The following is a 25,067-nucleotide window of genomic DNA, read 5'->3' as shown; positions in this document are numbered from 1 at the left end:
ACACCGATCAATCAAGGATAGTCAGCACGGATTTGTTAAGGGAAGGTCGTGTCTGACAAACTTGAGTGAATTTTTTGAGACGGTAACGAGGATAGATGAGGGTAGTGCGTTTGATGTAGTGTGATGGGTCTTCAATAACCACAAAACTAGAAGTTATAGACTTAAACAAGTTGGCTTTTAATCACTAAGATCAGAGCTAACATCTCAACACGCCGACTGGTTCACAGGAATGAGTCATACAGATCCTGGGATCTTTATGTAAGAGAAGTCAGGGGCGGAGCCAAGAGCCAAGACCTGGAACCTCCCAGGTTAGTCGGGAAAGAGGAAGTGAAACTATACACAGTGGGGGAGGGTAATATACATGAGTGCAAAACGAATACAGGATCAAGACAAACAGATTTCATTACATTCACCCCTTCTATAGATTTAGTCCATCGGGGTGATGTTTCTTAAAAGTTGGTATAAGTGAGTCTGTCAGGAGGTTTTTGCAGTTCTCAGTGATCGGCGCAAAGCCGGTTGGGGTGCCTCTAGGGGAGTGGATTCTGGTTCCTCCGCTGTCCGGGCCTCCGCAGTGTCTTCCAGGTTATCTGCAGTGTCCTCCAGGTTAAAGTTGGGTATTGATACCTCTGGGCGTCCTGTCTCTTTGTCGTGTAGGTCTTCATCGGGTAGTCTCCCATCGTTCTCTCCGCTCCCCGAGGGAGCGAGGTCTTTTATGGAAACAGTGTCCTCTCGCCCGTCAGAGTATTCGATATAGGCGTACTGAGGGTTTGCATGGAGGAGCTGTACCTTTTCCACAAGGGGGTCTGTTTTATGGCCTCTCACGTGCTTCCGCAATAGTACTGACCCCGGAGACGTCAGCCACGCGGGTAGAGATATGCCCGAGGTGGATTTCCGGGGGAAAACGAACATCTTTTCGTGAGGGGTAGCGTTAGTGGCAGTACATAACAGAGACCTTATGGAGTGGAGCACGTCTGGGAGGACTTCCTGCCAGCGGGAGGTCAGAAGGCCTTTTGACTTTAAGGCTAACGTGACAGCCTTCCAAACAGTAGCATTCTCCCTTTCCACTTGCCCATTACCCCGGGGGTTGTAGCTAGTGGTTCTGCTAGTGGCTATCCCCTTCGAGAGCAAGAACTGGCGCAGCTCGTCACTCATGAATGACGTCCCCCTATCGCTGTGTATGTAGTTCGGCATGCCAAACATGCAGAATAGATTACAGAGACACTTGATGACCGTGGCACTGGTCATGTCTGGGCAGGGAATGGCAAAGGGGAAGCGGGAATATTAATCGATGATATTGAGGAAGTATACGTTACGGTCGGCAGAGGGAAGGGGTGCCTTGAAGTCCAGACTTAGGCACTCGAATGGCCGTGTGGCTTTGATAAGGTGTGCACGGTCAGGCCTGTAGAAACGAGGCTTGCATTCCGCACAGATGCGGCAGGCTCTGGTCATTGCCCTGACCTCCTCGATGGAGTGGGGCAGATTGCGGGACTTTATAAAATGGTATAGTCGGGTGACCCCTGGGTGACAGAGGTCGTTGTGGAGACCCTGTAATTTGTCCGTATGAATGCTGGCACACATTCCCCGCGATAGGGCGTCTGGGGGTTCATTAAGGGCTCCCGGCCTGTACATAATATCATAGTCGAACGTGGATAGTTCGATCCTCCACCTGAGTATTTTGTCATTCTTGATTTTCCCCCTTTGTTATTAAACATGAAAGCCACCGACCGCTGGTCGGTGAGCAGGGTGAAACGTTTGCCGGCTAGGTAGTGTCTCCAGTGCCGCACTGCCTCCACTATAGCCTGTGCCTCCTTCTCGACAGAAGAGTGCCTGATTTCAGGTCCCTGAAGGGTTCGGGAGAAGAAGGCCACAGGTCTCCCAGCCTGATTGAGGGTCGCAGCTAAGGCAAAGTCTGACGCATCGCTTTCGACTTGAAAGGGAATGCATTCGTCCACTGCACACACTGCAGCCCTTTCAATGTCCTGTTTAATACTGATGAAAGCCTCCCGAGCTTCAGCTGATAGTGGGAAGGACGTCGATTTAATGAGGGGTCGGGCCTTATCAGAGTAATTGGGCACCCATTGGGCATAATACGAAAAAAATCCCAGGCACCTTTTTAAAGCTTTGGGATTGTGTGGCAGGGGCAGTTCCTTTAGGGGGCATAATCGGTCAGGGTCCGGTCCAATTACCCCATCTTCCACCACACAGCCGAGGATACAGAGACGGGTTGTGTTGAAGACACATTTGTCTTCGTTGTAGGTTAGATTCAGCTTTAGGGCAGTTTTTAAAAATCTCGCAAGATTTAGATCGTGGTCTTGCTGGTTGTGCCCGCAGATAGTGACATTGTCCAGATAGGGGTAGGTAGCTTGTAGTTTATTCTCGTCAACCATGCGGTCCATCTCACGTTGGAAGACCGAGACCCCATTTGTTACCCCAGAGGGCACTCTGAGAAAATGGTAGAGGCGCCCGTTCGCCTCGAAGGCGGTGTATGGGCGGTCCTCCGTTCTAATGGGGAGCTGGTGATACGCGGATTTGAGGTCGATAGTCAAGAAGACTCGGTATTGCGCAATCTGGTTGACCATTTCTGATATGCGGGGTAAAGGGTAGGCGTCCAGCTGGGTATAAATATTAACAGTCTGGCTGTAGTCAATTACCATCCGTTTCTTTTCGCTATTTTTAACTATGACTACTTGGGCACGCCACGGACTGGTACTGCATTCAATAATGCCTTCCCGCAGGAGTCTGTCCACTTCCGCCTTGATAAAGTGTCTGTCTTCCAGACTGTACCGTCTACTTTTGGTCGCTATGGGCCTACAGTTCAGAGCGAGATTAGCGAATAAAGAGGGCGGGCTGATTTTTAAGGTTGATAGGCCACAGACTGTGAGTGGCGGCTGGGACCCGCCATATGCTAGCGTGACACTTTCGTGGTGGCACTGGAAGTCCAGGCCCAAGATTACATTAACACAGAGTTCTGGCATCACGAGGAGTTTAAAATCCTTGTAGTCTGTGCCTTTTACAGTCAGTGTTACCACACAGTAGCCCAAAATGTCCGAAGTGTGGGGCTTAGCAGCCATAGCAATTCTGCTCCGTGTAGGGGTTACCGTTAATGAGTGCCGCCGTACCAGGCTAGGGTGGATAAAACTCTCGGTACTCCCACAGTCAATTAAACATTTCGTTAAATTCCCGTTTACCTGTATGTCCATCATGGATTTTGTCAACGGGTGTGGCCTGGATTGATCCACCGTGATCGAAGCCACTGTTGGGCCCTGGGCGGCCGTTGAGTCGGGAAAAGATGGCGGATCCCAAGATGGCGGCCCGCACGGCACGCACGAGGCGGTGACGGAGTTGGAAATCGGATTCCCCCTGCAGACTTTGCTAAAATGCCCCTTTTTCTTACATTTGAAGCATGTAGCATCCTTCGCTGGGCATCGTTGTCTGGGGTGCTTGGCCTGGCCGCAGAAGTAGCATTTCGGGCCTCGAGACATTGCCGCTGTAGTAGGACTCCTGGGTGAACTTCTGTGTGGGGACTCCGGCGGCGTAGAGCTGGTCTGAGACCTGGATGGGGAGATGGCTGATTCCAAGATGGCGGCCCCCTCGGCGCGCACGAGGCGGTGAGGGCCGCATGGCCGGAAGAATAAGAGTCAGAGTTTTTCTGGGCCACGTCCAGCGATCGCGCAGTGGCCACTGCCTTTTTTAAGTCCAGGACCTCCTTCTCCAGCAGTCTCTGCCGGATATAATTCGATTTGAGGCCCGTGATGAAGGAATCGCGGACCAATTCGTCAGAGTACGCGTTGGCCGTCACGGCCTTGCAGTTACAGTCCCGGACCAGGTCCTTTAGGCCCTGTGAGAAATCGTCCATTGATTCCTCTGGTCGCTGCCTGCGTGTAGCCAGCAGATGTCTGGCGTACACTTCGTTTACCGGCCTCTGGTATTGGGCCTTCAGGATAGTGATGGCCTCCGTGTAAGAGGTGGCGTCCCGGATGAACGAATAAATCCGATGACTTACGCGAGTAGTCAGTAGACTCAGTTTATCTACCTCTCTAGCGGATGAGGCCCCCGCGAAGAGTTCGAAGCATTTGAGCCAGTGTCCAAATTGATTTGATGCTTCAGCAGAATGTGGATCCAAGTCCAGACGCTCTGGTTTTAGGAGTCGATCCATCCTATTATTCTTTAGTGATTAAAATTGATGGGCCTTCAATAACCACAAAACTAGAAGTTATAGACTTAAACAAGTTGGCTTTTAATCACTAAGATCAGAGCTAACATCTCAACACGCCGACTGGTTCACAGGAATGAGTCATACAGATCCTGGGATCTTTATGTAAGAGAAGTCAGGGGCGGAGCCAAGACCTGGAACCTCCCAGGTTAGTCGGGAAAGAGGAAGTGAAACTATACACAGTGGGGGAGGGTAATATACATGAGTGCAAAACGAATACAGGATCAAAACAACCCGATTTCATTACATAGTGTATATGGACTTTAGCAAGGCTTTTGATAAGGTTCCACATGGCAGACTGGTCACGAAGTTAAAAGCCTATGGGATCCAGGGCAAAGTGTCAAGTTGGATTCAAAACTGGTTCGGAGACTGGAAGCAGAGGGTAATGGTTGATGGGTGTTTTTGTGACTGGAAGGCTGTTTCCAGTGGGGTTCCACAGGGCTCAGTACTAGGTCCCTTGCTTTTTGTGGTATATATCAACGATCTATACTTGAATATAGGGGGTATGATTAAGAAGTTTGCAGATGATACTAAAGTCAGCTGTGGGGTTGATACTGAAGAAGGAAGCTGTAGACTGCAGGAAGATATCAATAAATAGGTCAGGTAAGCAGAACAGTGACAAATGGAATTCAATCCGGAGAAGTGTGAGGTAATGCATTTGGGGAGGGCTAACAAGGAAAGGGAATACACATTAAATGGTAGGACACTGAGTAGTGTAGAGGAACAAAGGGACCTTGGAGTGCATGTCCACAGATCCCTGAAGGTAGCAGGCCAAGTAGATAAGGTGGTTAAGAAGGCATACGGAATGCTTGCCTTTATTAGCTGTGGCATAGAATACAAGAGCAGGGGGGTTCAACTGTATAAAACACTAGTTAGGCCTCAGCTAGAGTACTGCGTGTAGTTCTGGTCACCACATTACAGGAAAGATATGATTGCACTAGAGAGGGTACAGAAGAGATTTACAAGCATGTTGCCGGGAGTAGAGAACCTTAGCTATGAGGAAAGACTGGATAAGCTGGGTCTGTTTTCCTTGGAACAGAGGAGGCTGTGGGGAGACCTTATTGAGGTGTATAAAATTATGAGGGCATAGATAAAGTGGATAGAAAGGACCTATTTCCCTTAGCAGAGGGGTCAGAAACCAGGGGGCACAGATTTAAAGTAATTGGGGGAAGGTTTAGAGGGGATTTGAGAGGAAATTTCTTCACCCAGAGGGTTGTGGGGGTCTGGAACTCACTGCCTGAAAGGGTGGTAGAGGCAGGAACCCTAACCACAATTTAAAAAGTACTTGGATGTGCACTTGGGATGCTCTAACCTGCAGGGCTACGGACCAAGAGCTGGGAAGTGGGATTAGGCCGGATAGCTCTTTGTTGGCCGGCACGGACACGATGGGCCGAAATGGTCTCTGATGCGCTATCAACAACACCAAAGACTACGAGATGGACTTATATGAAGTAGGCTTTTATTGACTAAGAACTGGAGCATGCCTCTGCTAGTGAATCCATCCTAAGAGCTCCCGGGGGAAGGGTGGTGAGTCACCTTTATACCCGGGCTTAGGGGTGGAGCCAGGGGTGGAGACATGCCCGGACTTGTACAGAGTTAACAGTGGTTTACCACATTCACCCCTCGTTTAAAAAAAGGAGTCCGGCGGGGTGAAGTGTTTCAAAAGTTCGTATACGAAAGTCTCTCCGGGGGTCTTGTCTGCCGTAATGATCTTCGTGGTGCCGGTTGCGGCGGTTCTTTGCCCGCGGCCGCTTCTCGCGTGGGACGGAGCACTGGCGTGTCGTCCTCTCGGGGTAGGGATGGCACCGGCATGTCGTCAGTTCGTGGTAGACACCCCGGTGGTGCGTCGTGGGTAGTGGTGGTGGGTGGAGGTAGTGGATGGTGATCGATGGTGTTTCGGGTGGTACCTGAGGGTGCGAGGTCTCGAATTGAGACTGTGTCCTCCCGCCCGTCCGGATACGCCACGTAGGCGTACTGTGGGTTGGCGTGGAGGAGGTGAACCTTTTCGACCAGGGGGTCCGGCTTATGGCTCCTCACGTGTTTCCTGAGCAGGACGGGTCCCGGAGACATCAGCCATGGCGGTAGTGATGTCCCCGAGGTGGATTTCCTGGGGAAGACGAACATCTTCTCGTGAGGGGTGGCGTTTGTGGCAGTACAGAGCAGTGATCGTATGGAGTGGAGCGCATCGGGGAGGACATCTTGCCAGCGGGAGATTGGGAGGCCCTTGGATTTTAGGGCGAGCATGGCGGTCTTCCACACCGTTGCGTTCTCCCTCTCTACCTGTCCGTTACCCCGGGTTGTAGCTGGTAGTCCTGCTCGTGGCTATGCCCTTCTCGAGCAGGTACTGGCGCAGCTCGTCACTCATGAACGACGAGCCCCTGTCGCTGTGGATGTAATTGGGGAAGCCAAATATGGCGAACAGGTCGTTGAGGCACCTGATGACTGTGGCGCTGGTCATGTCCGGGCAGGGGATGGTGAAGGGGAAACGGGAGTACTCGTCAATAATATTGAGGAAGTACGTGTTGCGGTCAGAGGAGGGAAGGGGCCCCTTGAAATCGACGCTGAGACGTTTGAAGGGGCGGGTGGCTTTAATCAGGTGTGCCCTGTCTGGCCTATAAAAATGCGGTTTGCATTCGGCGCAGACCTGGCAGTTCCTGGTCATGGTCCTGACCTCCTCGATGGAGTAAGGCAGGTTGCGAGCTTTAATAAAGTGGAAGAACCTGGTGAACCCCGGGTGGCAGAGATCATTGTGGAGGGTCCGTAGCCTATCGACTTGTGCGTTGGCACATGTCCCACGGGATAGGGCGTCTGGGGGCTCATTAAGTTTCCTGGGCCGGTATAAGATATCGTAGTTGTAGGTGGATAACTCGATCCTCCACCGCAATATCTTATCATTTTTGATTTTCCCCCTTTGTCTGTTGTTAAACATAAATGCTACTGACCGTTGGTCAGTGAGCAGGGTGAAACGTTTACCGGCCAGGTAATGCCTCCAGTGCCGTACAGCCTCCACTATCGCCTGGGCCTCCTTCTCGACTGAGGAGTGTCGAATTTCGGGGCCCTGGAGGGTCCGTGAAAAGAAGGCCACGGGTCTCCCCGCCTGGTTAAGGGTTGCGGCTAGGGCGAAGTCGGATGCATCGCTCTCCACTTGGAAAGGGATGGACTCATCCACTGCGTGCATTGTGGCCTTCGCAATGTCCTCTTTTATGAGGGTGAAGGCCGCACGGGCCTCTGCCGTCAGGGGGAAGGAGGTTGACTTGATGAGGGGCCGGGCTTTGTCCGCATAGTTGGGCACCCACTGGGCGTAGTAAGAGAAGAACCCTAGGCATCTCTTCAGGGCTTTTAGGCAGTGGGGGGGGGGGTAGTTCCAGGAGGGGGCGCATTCGGTCGGGGTCGGGGCCGATGACTCCGTTTTCCACCACGCAGCCAAGAATAGCGAGGCGCGCGGTGCGGAACATACATTTTTCTCTGTTGTATGTCAGATTCAGCCGTTGGGCCGTACGGAGGAATTTTTCTAGGTTGGCATCGTGGTCCTGCCGGTCATGGCCGCAGATGGTGATGTTGTCTAGATAGGGGAAGGTGGCCTGCAGCGCGTTCTGGTCAACCATCTGGTCCATCTCCCTTTGGAAGACCGAGACCCCGTTGGTGACGCCGAAGGGGACTCGGAGGAAGTGGTAGAGGCGACCGTCAGCCTCGAAGGCCGTGTACTGGCGGTCCTCAGGCCTGATGGGGAGCTGGTGGTATGCCGACTTCAGATCAATCGTCGAGAATACCCGATATTGTGCTATCTGGTTGACCATGTCAGATATGCGGGGAAGTGGGTATGCATCTAATTGCATGTATCGATTGATCGTCTGGCTGTAATCAATAACCAGGCGCTGTTTTTCGCCGGTCTTTACTACCACCACTTGGGCTCGCCATGGGCTGGTGCTGCCCTCGATAATCCCTTCCCTCAGGAGTCTTTCTACTTCTGATTTAATAAAACTCCTATCCCCGGCACTGTACCGCCTGCTTTTAGTAGCAATTGGCTTGCAGTCTTTGGCGAGGTTAGCGAACAACGGGGGGGGTTTGACCTTCAGGGTGGACAGGCTGCATACTTTGTGCGGCGCCATGTTTAAATTCTGCCGGCTGCAGACTGTAAGTGGGGGCAGGGGCCCGCCATATGCCATCGTGACGCTCTCCAGATGGCACTGGAAGTCTAATCCTAGCAGTACGGGAGCGCAGAGCTGTGGCAGGACGAGGAATTTAAACTCTCTGTACTCCACGCCGTTCACTGTCAGAGTCGCTACACAATAGCCACCGACGTCCGCCGTATGGGACTTTGAGGCCATAAAGACCTGGTGGCGTGTGTGCATAACCGATAGGGAGTAGCGTCGCACCGTATCGGGGTGGATGAAGCTCTCCGTGCTTCCGCAGTCGAAAAGGCAATTTGTGGCATAGCCATTTACCTTTACGTTCATCATGGACCTGGCTAGTTGATGGGGCCTAGATTGGTCCAGGGTGATGGAGGCCATCGTCGAGGTCGGTGGGTCGCTGTAGTATTCGCCCGCGCCGGGGGCCTGGTCCCGGAATGGTGTCCAAGATGGCGGCTCCCCCTCGGCTGGTGGTGCCCAAAATGGCGGCCCGCACGGCTCACACGTGGTTGGTGGGGTCCAAAATGGCGGCCTGTACGGTTCACACGCAGCGCTGCTGGAATTGGGGGTCGATTTCGCCCTGCACACTCTCGCGTAGTGGCCTTTCTTGCCGCATTTGGAGCAGGTCGCGTCCTTTGCTGGGCATTGCTGTCTGGGGTGCTTGGCCTGGCCGCAGAAGTAGCATTTCTGGCCTCTGGTCATTGCAGCTGTAGTTGGGCTGCTGGCGGCTTGTGGCCTTACCGGGTCCCAAGATGGCTGCTCCCGTGGCATCCACGTGGCCATCCGATCAGGGGGGGTAGGCGTCCATGTTCTGGAGGGCCACGTCTAGCGAGTTAGCGAGGGCCACCGTCTTCTGCAGGTCGAGCCCCCTCTGTTCCAGCAGCCTCTGCCGCGTATAGTTGGACCTGATGCCGGCTACGTAGGCGTCTCGGATCAGGTCTTCCGTGCATTCCTTGGCCATCACCGCTTTGCAATTACAGTCCCGGCCGAGGACTCTCAGTGCCAGTAAATATTCGGCGCCCGATTCCCCGGGGCGCTGTTTTCGGGTAGCCAGGAGGTGTCTGGCGTAGACCTCGTTAACAGGCCTCACGTATTGTTCCTTTAGCGTCACGATGGCGGCCGCGTAAGTAGTGGCGTCTCGGATGATCGAGTAGACTCGGTGGCTCACCCGTGAGTTCAAGACAAGCCGTTTTGCGTCATCTGTAGTGACGGTAGTGCTGGACGCCTCCAGGAAGGCTTCGAAACAGCTCAGCCAGTGTTCAAAGTTATTGGCTGCATCTGCTGCTTGAGAATCCAGGTCTAAACGTTCCGGCTTCAAGATTTGCTCCATGTCGAAAATTAGTCAATAAAATTGATGCGCTATCAACAACACCAAAGACTACGAGATGGACTTATATGAAGCAGGCTTTTATTGACTAAGAACTGGAGCATGCCTCTGCTAGTGAATCCATCCTAAGAGCTCCCGGGGGAAGGGTGGTGAGTCACCTTTATACCCGGGCTTAGGGGTGGAGCCAGGGGTGGAGACATGCCCGGACTTGTACAGAGTTAACAGTGGTTTACCACAGTCTCCTTCCGTGCTGTAACTTTCTATGATTCTATATCCTTCACTCTACCATTACCATCAAGCCAGGTGACCAACCCTGGTTCAATGAGGAGTGCAGAAGAGCATGCCAGGAGCAGCACCAGGCGTACCTAAAAATGAGGTGCCAACCTGGGGAAGCTGCAACACAGGACTACATGCATGCTAAATAGCAGAAGCAGCATGCTATAGACAGAGCTAAGCGATCCCACAATCAACGGATCAGATCAAAGCGCTGCAGTCCTGCCACATCCAGTCGTGAATGGTGGTGGACAATTAAATAACTAATGGGAGGAGGAGGCTCCATGAATATCTCCCATCCTCAATGATGACAGGGCCCAGCACGCAAGTGCAAAAGATAAGGCTGAAGTATTTGCAGCCAGAAGTGCTGAGTGGATGATCCATCTCTGCCTCCTCCTGAGATCCCCACCATCACAAAAGCCAGTCTTCACCAATTCAATTCACTCCACGTGATATCAAGAAACGGCTGAGCGTACTGGATACAGCAAAAGCTATGGGCCCCGACAACATCCCAGCTGTCATGAAGACTTGTGCTTCAGAACTAGCCGTGTCTCTAGCCAAGCTGTTCCAGTACAGCTGCAACACTGGTATCTACCCAACAATATAGAAAACTGCCCAGGTATGTCCTGTCCACAAAAAGCAGGACAGTCCAATCCAGTCAGTTACCGCCCCATCAGTCTACTCTCAATCATCAGCAAAGTGATGGAAGGTGTCGTCAACAGTGCTCTCAAAGTGACACTTACTCACTAATAACCTGCTCACTGATGCCCAGTTTGGGTTCCGCTAGGACCACTAGGCTCTAAACCTCATTACAGCCTTGGTCCAAACCTGGACAAAAGAGCTCAATTCCAGAGGTGAGGTGAGAGTGATTGCCCTCGACATCAAGACAGCATTTGACCGAGTGTGGCAACAAGGAGCCCTAGTAAAATTGAAGTCCATGGGAATCAGGGGAACCTCTCCACTGGCTGGAGTCATACCTAGCACAAAGGAAGATGGCTGTGGTTGTTGGAGGTCAATCACCTCAGCCCCAGGACATCGCTGCAGGAGTTACTCATGGCAGTGTCCTAGGCCCAGCCGTCTTCAGCTGCTTCATCAATGACCTTCCCTCCATCATAAGGTCAGAACTGGGGATGTTCGCTGATGACTGCACAGTGTTTAGTTCCATTCGCAACTCCTCAGATAATGAAGCAGTCCATACCCGCATGCAGCAAGACCTGGCCGACATTCAGGGTTGGGCTGATAAGTGGCGAGTAACATTTCCTGCCGCACAAGTGCCAAGCAATGACTATCACCAACACCTCCCCTTGACATTCAATGGTATTACCATCGCCAAAGCCCCCCACCATCAACATCCTGTGGGCCACCATTGACCAGAAACTTAACTGGACCAGCCACATAAATACTGTGGCAACAAGAGCGGATCAGAGGCTGGGTATTCGGTGGCGAGTGTCTCACCTCCTGACTCCGTAAAGCCTTTCCACCATCTACAAGGCACAAGTCAGGACTGTGATGGAATTCTCTCCACTTGCCTGGATGAGTGCAGCTCCAACAACACTGAAGAAGTTCGACACCATCCAGGACAAAGCAGCCCGCTTGATTGGCACCCCATCCACCACCTTAAACATTCACTCCCTCCACCGTGGCTGCAGTGTGTACCATCTACAAGATGCACTGCAGCAACTCGCCAAGGCTTCTTCGACAGCACTTCCCAAACCAACAACACCTACCACCTCAAAGGACAAGGGCAGCAGGCACATGGGAACACCATCACCTGCAAGTTCCCCTCCAAGTTACACACCATCCTGACTTGGAAATATATTGCCATTCCTTCATCATCACTGGGTCAAAATCCTGGAATTCCCTCACTAACAGCACTGTGGGAGTACCTTCGCCACGCAGACTGCAGCGGTTCAAGAAGGCGCCTCACCACCACTTTCTCGAGGGCAATTAGGGATGGGCAATAAATGCTGGCCTTGCCAGCGATGCCCGCATCCCAGGAACGAATTTTTAAAAAATCAAGAATGCTGACTCATATTGCAGTAAGGAATTAATTGATTGAATATCCAGCTTGAAAGGCTTTTACAATGCTGGAAATGGGTGAAAACTGGTGATTGACATGCAACGGTTATCTCATTGGGGGAATGAAAAGAAATTTTAAAATGCTATTGGTGTGAAAATTGCTAAGCAAGGAAGGAGTCATCATTCCTGTAGTTCTCCTCTTCCTCTCCACTCCCACACCTTTTCTTTTGTTCAGTTATATTAACGGAGTATCTTCTCTTTCATTTTACAATTCTAGGAAAAAGAATCTACATCAGAAATGTTAACCTATCCTTTCTCTTCACAGATAGCTGCTTATGGATTTACTATTGCACACACATACTTGTATTGTCATAGCACTGGCAGCTTACCTAAAATTAAATATGAGGTACTATCAATAGCCTGCTAAATATAATTGGTAAAAAGCTGTACTTAAAATGTATATGTAAAATACACCCGGCATTGATTAGTTGTGTTAGCCTTGGTTCAGTGCTGGCACTCTTGCCTGAGTCAGAAGGTTGGGATTTCAAGTCCCACTCCAGAGACTTGGGCACATAATCTTGACTGACACTTCAGTGCTGCACTGTCGGTGGTATCGTCTTTCGGATGAGACGTTAAACCGAGGCCCCATCTGCCCTGTCTGGTGGAGGTAATAGATCCCATGGCACTATTCGAAGAAGAATAAGAGAATTCTCCCTGGTGTCCTGGCCAATATTTATCCCTCAACCAACAACACTAAAACAAATTATCTGGTCATTATCTCATTGCTGTTGTGGGACCTTGCAGTGCGCAAATTGGTTGCCATGTTTACCACATTACAACAGTGACTACACTTCAAAAGTACTTCATAAAGCGCTTTGGGAAGTCCTGAGGTCATGAAAGTTGCTATATAAATGCAAGTTCTTTTACTGCATTAGTGAGTTACTGCTAGGTAAGAATATGATCTAGCTAATGTGACTAACCTTATATTTATACTGATACCTAGCACAGTAATCCACATTTAGTGTTCAGATTCACCTGAATGGATATACCTACCCTGTCTTATTGTAGCTTATCATTTACTGGAGTTATTTTCTACCATTACATGTTATTGGAGGCTCCAATGTACACACCTGGCCCACAAAAACAAGAGCTTGGACACCCTTGCTTTATGAAATATACTACAATAGTAGAATCATAGATGTTTACAGCACAGATGGAGGCCATTTGGCCCATCGTGTTTGCGCTGGCCAAAAAAGAGCTATCCAGCCTAATCCTATTTTTCAGCTTGTGGGCCGTAGCCTTGTAGGTAACAACACTTCAAGTGCATATCCAAGTACTTTTTGAATGCGATGAGGGTTTCTGCCTCTACCACCCTTTCAGGCAGTGAGTTCCAGACTCCCACCACCCTCTGGGTGAAAAAATGTCTCAACTTCCCTCTAATCCTTCTACCAATTACTTTAAATCTATCCCCCCTGGTTATTGACCTCTCTGCTAAGGGAAATAGGTCCTTCCTCTCCACTCTATCTAGGCCTCTAAATTAAATATCCCCTCAGTCTCCTCTGTTCCAAAGAAAACAACCCCAGCCTATCCAATCTTCATAGCTAAAATTCTCCAGTCTTGGCAACATCCTCATAAATCTCCTCCATACCCTCTCTACATCTTTCCTGTAATGTGGTGACCAGAACTGTACGCAGTACTCTAAATGTGGCCTAACTAGTGTTTTATACAGTTCTAGCATAACCTACCTGCTTTTATATCCTATGCCTCGACCAATGAAGGAAAGTACCCTGTATGCCTTTATAACCACCTTATCTACCTGTCCTGCTACCTTCAGGGATCTGTGGACATGCACTCCAAGGTTTCTCAGTATCCAACCATTTATTGTGTATTCCCTTGCTTTATTAGCTCCACCCCACCCCCCACCAAATCCATTACATCACACTTCTGCGATTGAATTCCATTTGCCACTTTTCTGCCACCTGACCAGTCCATTGATAGCTTCCTGCAGTCTACAACTTTCTTCCTCACTAACCACACGGCCAACTTTTGTATCATCTGCAAACTTCTTAATCATGCTCCCTACATTGAAGTCTAAATCATTGGTATGTACCACAAAAAGTAAGGGACCTAGTACTGAACCCTGCGGAACCCCAGTGGAAACAGCCTTCCAGTCACAAAAACACCCGTCGACTATTACCCTTTGCTTCCTGCCACTGAGCCAATTTTGGATCCAACTTGCCACCTTTCATTGAATCCCCTGGGCTTTTACTTTTCTGACCAGTCTGCCATGTTGTTGGGGGGGGGTGGGGAGACTGGACCTCAGTCCCAAGGTGGGTGGGGGAAGACCCAGGGCCCCTGTCCCCAGGGGGAGGGGGGGGGAACTGAGCCCCTGGCCCGGTGAGGGGGGGAGAGAGACCGGGGCTCAGTCCTCCTCTCTCTTTTCCCCCCCCCCCTCAAACTGAGTGTCATCTAGTGCCAAACAACAGACACTGCAGAAATTTCTACTGTACTCATTACATAAAAGGAGAATATCAGCACTTTGCAGGGGATGGCTAGCGAGTGGGTTGTGGAGGGGGCGGGGAAATTGGAGGGTCAGGATAGAGCAAAAGCCCAGACTTAATGTTTTTGAAAGCAGGGAGGGCAGTGGTAAAATGGAGATGCTAAGGGTGGGGACATGGTGGCTGAAGGAATTTTTTTTTTAATTCATTCTCAGGATGTGGACGTCGCTGGCAAGGCCGACATTTAATGCCCATATCTAGTTTCCCTGAGAAAATGATGGTGGACCTTCATCTTGAGCCATTAGTAGTTTAATACAACTAATTGGCTTGCTAGGCCACTTCAGAGGGCAGTTGAGAATCAGCCACATTGGTGTGGGACTGGTGTCACATATAGGCCAGACCAGGTAAGAGTGGCAGATTTCCTTCCCTGAAAGACATGAATCAAGCAGTTGGGTTTTGACGACAATCCGACCGCTTCATGTTCATTTTTACTGGTACAGTACCATGATTTTATTTCCCAAATTTTTTTAAAATTAAATTAAAATTCTCAAACTGCCATGATGGGATTTAAGCAAAGGTGAAGTGGAGGGGAGTGATGGTGTTGGAGGACTGGAAGATGTGTGCGGCAACAAAGGGCTGGAGGAGATTGGGATGGTAGGGTGAGATTTAAAGATGAGAACCTTAAAATCAGTTCCCTGGGACACAGGAAGCCAACAGAGTTTGGTGGGGACAGTCACAGGATTTAATGCAAGTGACAACACATGCTGCAGCATTCTGGATACTTGTAATTTAGGATCAGTAGAAGCGGGTGGCCATCAAGAAGCGTTGAGTGGAAAATAAATAACTGGATGCCAAGCTAGAGGCACAAATAGAGAGGATTAGGGTGATGTTCTGAATATATGATATTTGAAGGGAAGGAGGGAAGTGGCAAGGCAGATGGAATCAGGGAGATCCAAAAGACATAAGTTTAGTGGCTGAACAAGTGCCCAACAATAGTGGAGAGGAGAGTGAGAGAACAATGTTCAAGAAGTAGAGGGGACTGGAAGAGGAGATTACGGAAGTAGAGTAGGGCAACTCCATGAAGGGATTGGAAAATTATTCCTGTTGTTTTTATGATGGTTGCACCAATAGATCACAGCTGACATTCAAACACAGACCATTTCTAAAATTTAGCATTTTTTGCGGGTCTCGCAAGATTTGGTTTTGTGTATCTCCCTTAGCTGCACATGGAGATCATATCTGGTGGGTTCTGTATAATTTCTTTCATCATTTCCCTACTACGTCACCAAAAGAAATGTAACTGAGAACCCCCACACCAATGCAATATAATTCTGTTGCACTTACTGGTTACTTTCCATCAACAGTTCTTATTCATTGTATTTCTACCTAAAGCCATCTGTTATGTTAGTCTTTTCACTCGCCATTTAACTTGAGGAACTGAAAGAAATTAGTATTAGTAAAAAAAAATAGTACTGGAGAAATTAATGGGACTGAAAGCCGATAAATCCCCTGGACCTGATGGCCTACATCCAAGGATTTTGAAAGAGGTGGCTATAGAGATACTGGATGCATTGGTTGTCATTTTCCAAAATTCCATAGATTCTAAAACGGTTCCCGCGGATTGGAAGGTAGCAAACGTAACCCCACTATGTAAGAAAGGAGGGGGAGAGAAAACGGGGAACTACAGACCAGTTAGCCTGACATCAGTAGTAGGGAAAGTGCTAGAATTTATTATTAAGGACATGGTAACAGGGCACTTAGAAAATAATAATAGGATTGGGCAGAATCAACACGGATTTATGAAAGGGAAATCGTGTTTCACAAATCTGTTAGAGTTTTTTGAGGTTGTAACTAGCAGAATAAATAAGAGGGAACCAGTGGATGTGGTGTATTTGGATTTTCAGAAGGCATTCGATAAGGTGCCACACAAGAGGTAATGAAACAAAATTAGGGCTCACGGAAAACAGAGATTAGGAATAAACAGGTCATTTTTGGGTTGGCAGGCTGTAACTAGTGGGGTACCGCAAGGATCAGTGCTTGGGCCTCAGCTATTCACAATCTATATCAATGATTTGGATGAGGGGAGCAAATGTAATATATCCAAGTTTGCTGATGATACAAAGCTAGGTGGGAATGTAAGTTGTGAGGAGGATGCAAAGAGGCTTCAAGGGGATATAGACAGGCTAAGTGAATGGGCAAGAACATGGTAAATAGAATATAATGTGGAGAAATAAGAAGTTATCTACTTTGGTAGGAAAAATCGAAAAGCAGAGTATCTTTTAAATAGTGAGAGATTGGGAAATGTTGGTGGTCAGAGGGACCTGGGTGTCCTTGTACATGAATCACTGAGCGTTAACGTGCAGGTACAACAAGCAACTAGGAAAGCAAATGGTATGTTGGCCTTTATTACAAGAGGATTTGAGTATAAGAGTAAAGAATGTCTTACTGCAATTATATAGGGCCCTGGTGAGACCACACCTGGAGTATTGTGTACAGTTTTTGTCTCCTTACCTAAGGAAGTATATACTTGCCATAGAGGGAGTGCAACAAAGGTTTACCAGACTGATTCATGGGATGGGGGGATTGTCCTATGAGGAGAGATTGAGTAGACTAGGCCTATATTCTCTAGCGTTTAGAAGAATGAGGTGATCTTATTGAAACATACAAAATTCTTACAGGGCTTGACAAGGTAGATGCAGGGAGGATGTTTCCCCTGGCTGGGGATTCTAGAACCAGGGGTCACAGTCTCAGAATAAGGGGTTGGCCATTTAGGACTAAGATGAGGAGAAATTTCTTCACTCGGAGGGTGGTGAATCTTTGGAATTCTCTACCCCAGAGGGCTGTGGAGGCTCAATTGTTGAGTATATTCAAGACAGAGATCGATAGATTTTTTGGATATTAAGGGAATCAAGGGATATGGGGATAGTGCAGGAAAGTGAAGGTGAGGTAGAAGATCAGCCATGATCTTATTGAATGGCGGTGCGGGCTCGAAGGGCCAAATGGCCTACTCCTGCTCCTATTTCTTATGTTATGTTCCAACTAGTATATTTGCGATGTGAGACATATTTATATTCACTGTGGTTGCAAATGAACTTTAGTGTGCTGATGCGGGGAATAGCAGAAATGGTGTTGTCCGCTAGTGCTTTTTTAAGATTTATTCTTCCTTGAAATGTAAAGGTAAATTCAGCATGGCAGCACTCATAAAAACAGATAGTGGATCAGTATATTGGGCATAGAGATCAGCATGCCCAGTTTGCGCTTCCGTGATTTTCCGGTCATTAAAGTTAATCGCAGGGAAATTGGGAGTGCCCTGAGGATTGGGATCTTTTTAGAAATCAGCAAAGGGGGACCAAGAAATTGATAAAGAAAGGGAAAATGGAATATGAGCACAAACTAGCGAAAAATATAAAAACGGATTGTAAAAGCTTCTATAGGTATATGAAAAGGAAAAGACTGGCGAAGGTAAATGTAGGTCCTTTACAGTCAGAGACGGGAGAATTTATAATGGGGAATGAGGAAATGGCAGATAAATTAAATAAATACTTTGTTTCTGGCTTCACGGAGGAAGACACAAAAAACCTCCCAGAAATATGAGAAAACCAAGGGTGTGGCGAGAATGAGGAACTTAAAGAAATTATTATTTGTAAAAAAACAGTACTAGCAAAATTAATGGGACTAAAAGTCGATAAATCTCAAGGACCGGATGACCTACTGTGGTAAACCACTGTTATACCTGTCTGTAAGTGTATGTGTATTCCACTAGGTACAGGTCTGGACATGCCTCGGCTGACTCCTCCCACTATTCCAGGTATATAAGTGACTACCTCCCAGTCCCTTAGTATTCTGGACGGGTCGACCACTCGAGACAAGACCTTCGTTCTTTAGTTAATAAAAGCCTGGTTGTTACTCGCTTAACCTCAGTCTTTTGAGTAATTGATGGCGCATCAATTTTATTAACTAAATTTTTTATAATGGAGAAGATCCTCACACCAGCATGCCTGGACCTGGACAGTCGGGAAGCGGACGGTTCCACCAAGTTTGCTCATTGGCTCATGTGCTTCGAGACATTCCTGACTGCCTCCACTGCGGTCGTAACGGATGCGAACAAACTGTCTGTCCTGATCTCCAAGGTGAACCACCAAGTGTACTCAGTCATCCGGGACGCGACCTCGTACACAGCCGCCCTCCAGCTCCTCAAGACCAAGTACACGCGCCCTGTGAACGAAGTATACGCCAGGCACCTACTGGGGAGTCGCAAGCAACAACCTGGGGAATCGACTGAGGAATACCTCCAAGCTCTGTCCGTGCTTGGCTGGGCCTGTGGGTGTAAGGCGGTAACGCCCACTACGTACACGGAGGAACTGATCCGGGATGCCTTCGTAGCGGGCCACAGGTCCAACTACACCCGACAGCGACTGCTGGAGCAGAGTGACCTCACCCTCGACAAAGCCTCCGAAATTGCACTAACGCTGGACGCAGCCTACCGGGGCATGGATGCCTACTCCTCTGCACCGTGGACGCCGCGGGGAACGACAACCTGGGACACGGTAGGACAGCCCCATAGCACCGTGCCACCCCAGCCACAGCCCAACGACGGCCCAACTACCGCAGCAGTGTCCCAAAGCCAGACAGCAGTATCCCAAGGCCAGAAATGCTACTTCTGTGGCCAGGCCAAACACCCCAGAGCGCGCTGCCCGGCGAAGAATGCGACCTGCTCAGGCTGCGGGAAAAAGGGACACTACGCCAGCGTCTGCAAGGCCAAAGCCACCCCGAACGCCAGCAGCGCCGCGTGTGGGCCGTGCGAGCCGCCATCTTGGGCCCCCAACAGCGCCGCGTGCGGGCCGCCATCTTGGGCCTCCCCAGCCATGTGCGAACCACCGCAGCAGCAGCCATCTTGGATGACTCCAGCCACATGGGAATCATGGATGCCGCCATCTTGGACACCAGCCGGGACGCAGCAGGCCGCCAACCCCCGCCCCCCCCCCCCCCCCCCATCTGATACCCGCAGCGACACACCGACCCCTACGCTGGCCTCTGTTACGCTGGACCAAACGAGACCGCACCAACTAGCTCGGTCCAAAATGGACGTTAAGGTAAACGGCCATGCAATAAACTGCCTTTTTGACTCCGGGAGCACAGAGAGCTTCATCCACCCCGACACGGTGCGGCGTTGCTCTCTCCCAGTCCTGCCTGCGCACCAGCGGATTTCTGTGGCCTCCGAGTCCCAGTAAGCAGACATTGGCGGCTACTGCGTGGTAACACTAGTAGTAGACGGGACTGTGTTCAATAATTTTAAACTCCTGGTCCTGCCCGACCTCTGCGCTGCCGTTCTACTGGGGTTGGATTTCCAGTGCCACCTCAAAAGCGTTACGATGGCGTACGGTGGCCCCCTCCCCCCACTCACAGTCCGCAGCCAGCAGCCTCCAAATTGCCCGCCGCGCACCAGATGCAACCTCTCCACACTCAGAGTCCCAACCCCCACTGTTTGCTAACCTCACCCCCGACTGTAAGCCCATCGCCACAAAGAGCAGGCGATACAGTGCCGAGGACAGGGTTTTCATCAAAACCGAAGTGGAGCGGCTCCTGAAGGAGGGGATTATTGAGGGCAGCTCCAGCCCCTGGCGAGCCCAGGTTGTGGTCGTTAAGACCGGCGAAAAACAACGCCTAGTCATCGACTACAGCCAAACAATAAACCGCTACACCCTGCTGGACGCCTACCCACTCCCCCGCATAGCTGACATGGTCAACCTGATCGCGCAGTATCGCGTCTTTTCGACCATTGACCTGAAATCAGCGTACCACCAGCTCCCCATCCGCCCTGAAGACCGCCAGTATACTGCTTTTGAGGCAAACGGCCGCCTCTATCACTTCCTTAGGGTTCCCTTTGGCGTTACCAACGGGGTCTCCGTCTTCCAAAGGGAGATGGACCGGATGGTCGATCAAAATGCGCTGCAGGCCACTTTCCCTTACCTAGACAATGTGACCATCTGCGGCCATGACTTGCAGGACCATGACGCAAACCTCGAGAAATTCCTCCACACCGCCCAACTCCTGAACCTAACATATAACAAGGAGAAGTGCATATTCCGCACAGACCGCCTCGCCATCCTTGGCTGTGTTGTGGAACACGGGGTCATCGGTCCCGACCCGGACCGGATGCGTCCCCTTATGGAACTCCCACTGCCCCACTGCCTAAAAGCTCTGAAGAGGTGCCTAGGGTTTTTTTCCTACTACGCTCAGTGGGTCCCCTACTATGCAGACAAAGCCCGTCCGCTGATCAAGTCCACCTCTTTTCCCCTGACGGCAGAGGCCCGCTTGGCCTTCCACCGTATCAAGGAGGACATTGCCAAAGCCACCATGCACGCAGTGGACGAATCCATCCCCTTCCAGGTGGAAAGTGACGCGTCCGACTTTGCCCTGGCCGCCACCCTTAATCAGGCGGGGAGACCTGTGGCCTTCTTCTCACGAACCCTCCAGGGCCCGGAGACCAGACACTCCGCGGTCGAGAAGGAGGCCCAGGCCATTGTGGAGGCTGTGCGCCATTGGAGGCACTACCTGGCCGGAAAACGATTTACCCTGCTCACTGACCAGCGTTCAGTTGCTTTTATGTTCAACAACAAGCAGAGGGGCAAAATCAAAAATGACAAGATCTTGAGGTGGAGAATCGAACTTTCCACCTACAATTACGAGATCTTGTACCGGCCTGGGAAGCTCAATGAACCCCCAGATGCCCTATCGCGTGGCACCTGCGCCAGCGCGCAGATCGATAGGCTGAGGGCCCTCCACAATGACCTCTGCCACCCGGGGGTCACCAGGTTCTTCCACTTCATCAAGGCCCGCAACCTGCCTTACTCCATTGAGGAGGTCAGGACCATGACCAAGAACTGCCAAGTCTGCGCTGAGTGCAAACCGCACTTTTATAGACCAGACAGAGCCCACCTGATAAAAGCCACTCGCCCTTTCGAACGCCTGAGCGTCGATTTTAAAGGGCCTCTCCCCTCCTCCGACCGCAATGTGTACTTCCTCAACATCATTGACGAGTACTCCCGTTTCCCGTTCGCTATCCCCTGCCCGAACATGACCAGTGCCACGGTCATTAAATGTCTGAACAGCCTCTTCACCCTGTTCGGTTTCCCCAGCTATATCCATAGCGACCGGGGCTCATCGTTTATGAGCGACGAACTCCGCCAGTACCTGCTCGCTAGGGGTATAGCCACAAGCAGGACCACCAGTTACAACCCCCGGGGGAACGGACAGGTGGAAAGAGAGAATGCAACAGTTTGGAAGGCCGCCCTACTAGCCTTAAAGTCTAGGGGCCTTCCGACCTCCCGCTGGCAGGAGGTGCTCCCCGATGCGCTCCACTCGATTCGGTCACTGCTCTGCACTGCCACCAATGCCACCCCTCACGAGAAAATGTTTGTCTTCCCAAGGAAGTCCACATCGGGGACATCGTTACCGCCATGGCTGACGTCCCCAGGGCCGGTACTACTGAGAAGACACGTGAGGACCAATAAAACGGACCCCCTGGTCGAGAGGGTCGACCTCCTCCACGCCAACCCCCAGTACGCTTACATTGCGTACCCGGACGGGCGGGAGGACACAGTCTCCATACGAGACCTCGCACCCTCGGGGACCGCTGTAACCCACTACCCATTACCACCGCCCCCCCCCCACGACCCGATATCCAACCCCAGCAGCCGGCACGCCTGAGCCCGTCACCCACGAGGACTACACTCCAGTGCACCAGCCTACACGGGACGCGACGCCGGAAGCTCCACCACCCCTGCCGTCGCCACGTCGATCACAGCGGCAGATAAGACCTTCGGAGAGACTCCAATACACGAACTTTTAAATACACTTCACCCCGCCGGACTCATTTTTAAACAAGGGGTGAATGTGGTAAACCACTGTTATACCTGTCTGTAAGTGTATGTGTATTCCACTAGGTACAGGTCTGGACATGCCTCGGCTGACTCCTCCCACTATTCCAGGTATATAAGTGACTACCTCCCAGTCCCTTAGTATTCTGGACGGGTCGACCACTCGAGACAAGACCTTCATTCTTTAGTTAATAAAAGCCTGGTTGTTACTCGCTTAACCTCAGTCTTTTGAGTAATTGATGGCGCATCAACCTACATCCTAGGGTTTTGAAAGAGGTGGCCATTGGGATAGTGGATGCATTGGTTGTCATCTTCCAAAATTCTATAGATTCTGGAACAGTTCCTGCAGATTGGAGGATAGCAAATGTAACCCCGCTATTTAAGAAAGGAGGGAAGAGAGAAAACGGGGAACTACAGACCTGTTAGCCTCACATCAGTAGTTGGGGAAAATGCTGGAACCTATTATAAAGGATGCAATACCTGGGCACTTAGAAACTAATACAGGAGACTTTTTTATCCGGGACCGGCGTGGTGCTGGTTGATCAAAATTTCCGGATTACAGAGAGGTATACTTACCAAGGTACGAGAGCCCCGTACACGGCCACAGGTGCAGGAGCCCCAGTTACACGGCACTTGTGCAGGAGTCCCGGTTACACGGCCACAGATCCAGGAGTCCCTGTTGCACGGCCACAGGTGCAGGAACCCCGGTTACATGGCCACAGATCCAGGAACCCCGGTTACACGGCCACTAATATATAGTAAAACTTACCTGAACCTACTCCTGAATTTTGCCGGTTAAGAGAGATTTCCGGATATTTTTTTAGGTGCCGGTTATAAGAGAGTTTCCTGTAGTAAGATTGGGCAGAGTCAACATGGATTTATGAAAGGGAAGTCCTGTTTGACAAACCTATTGGAGTTCTTTGAGGATGTAACTAGTGGAGTAGACAAAGGGGAACCGGTAGATGTGGTGTATTTGGATTTTCAGAAGGCCTTCGATAAGGTCCCACACAAGAAGTTGGTGAACAAAATTAGGGCACATGGAATTGGGGGTAATATACTAGGTAATAGAATTGGTTAACAGACAGAAAACAAAGAGTAGGGATAAACAGGTCTTTTTCAGGATGGCAGGCTGTGACTAGTGGGGTACCGCAAGGATCGGTGCTTGGGCCCCAGCTATTCACAATCTATATCAATGATTTGGATGAGGGGACTAAATGTAACATTTCCAAATTTGCTGATGACACAAAACTAGGTGGCAGTGTCAGCTGCGAAGAGGATGTGAAGAGGCTTCAAGGGGATCTCTACAGGCTCAGTGAGTGGGCGAGAACATGGCAGATGGATTATAATGTGGATAAATGTGAAGTTATCCACTTTGGTAGAAAAAACAGAAAGGCAGAGTATTTCCTAAATGGTGAAAGATTGGGGAATGCAGATGCTCAAAGGGACCTGGGTGTCCTTGTACATGAGTCACTGAAATTGAATGTGCAGGTGCAGCAAGCCATTAGGAAGGCAAATGGTATGCTGGCCTTCATTACAAGAGGATTTGAGTACAGGAGTAAAGAAGTCTTAATCCAATTATATAGGGCCTTGGTGAGACCACACCTGGAGTACTGTGTACAATTTTGGTCTCCTTACCTAAGGAAGGATATACTTGCCATAGATGGAGTGCAACAAAGGTTCATGAGATTGATTCCTGGGATGGCGGGACTGTCGTATGAAAAGAGATTGAGTAAACTAGGCCTGTATTCTCTTGAATTCAGAAGAATGAGAGGGGATCTCATTAAAAATTATTACAGGGCTTGATAGGGTGGCTGCTGGGAGAATGTTTCCCTTGGCTGGGGAGTCTAGAACCAGGGGCCACAACCTCAGGATAAAGGATAGGACATTCAGGACTGAGATGAGAATAATTTATTCACACAGAGGGTGGTGAATCTTTAGAATTCTCTACCCCAGAGGGCTGTGGAGGCTCAGTCATTGGGTGTATTCAAAACAGAAGCCGGTAGATTTCTGACTAGTAAGGGCATCAAGGGATGTGGCGATAAGGCCGGTGAATGGAATTGAGGCAGAAGATCAGCCATGACCGTATTGAATGGCGGAGCAGGCTCGAAGGGCCGAATAGCCTACTCCTATTTCTTATGTTCTTATGAATCAAATGTGAGGATCTCTGCTGGGACAGTGGCTTCACAAAATTTGCCCTATAATGTCTTCTTCAATAAGTAGAAATTCTGGCAAACCCAACGTGGCTGACGGCCTTTACGCTGATATCCAGTAAACTAAAAGAGATTCTGCTGCATTTTAGAAATTGGATTTTTAAATGTGTTGCTGCTCCTGCCTGAGGATTTTTAATGCATTTCAGAAGTGAGTAATTTTCAGCTCCTGGATGGCTATGGAGGCACCATGCTGTGATCTGTTTTTTTAACCTTGAGCTACATCTGCCCAAAATGGTAGTGAAATTATCAAATACACACAAAGCCAGCATTTATTGCTCATTCCTAATTGCTCCCGAGAAGGTGGTGATGATTCGCTGCCTTGAACCACTGAAGTCTCTGTGGTGAAGGTACTCCCACAGTTCTGTTAGGGAGGGAGTCCAGGATTTTGACCCAGCAACGATGAAGGAACGGCGATATACTTCCAAGTCAGGATGGTGTGTGACTTGGAGGGGAACTTGGAGGTGGTGGTGTTCCAATGCGCCTGCTGCCCTTGTCCTCCTAGGTGGAAGAGGCCACA

General features: G+C 50.0%; 1 protein-coding gene across 8 annotated transcripts in view; it reads left to right on the top strand.

Annotated features, from left to right (window-relative positions):
* The window catches only part of pbrm1 (polybromo 1), a 93,878-nt gene that overhangs the window by 65,638 nt on the left and 3,173 nt on the right, over positions 1–25,067 (top strand). The gene's annotated exons all lie outside the window — the stretch shown is intronic.

This window comes from Somniosus microcephalus, chromosome 11, assembly GCF_052327205.1.
Source record: "Somniosus microcephalus isolate GS21.2 chromosome 11, FLI_Smic_1.0, whole genome shotgun sequence".
NCBI classification, from domain to species: domain Eukaryota; kingdom Metazoa; phylum Chordata; class Chondrichthyes; order Squaliformes; family Somniosidae; genus Somniosus; species Somniosus microcephalus.
The sequence above is the reverse complement of the archived record's forward strand: the minus strand, read 5'-3'. Positions and strand labels throughout refer to the sequence as shown.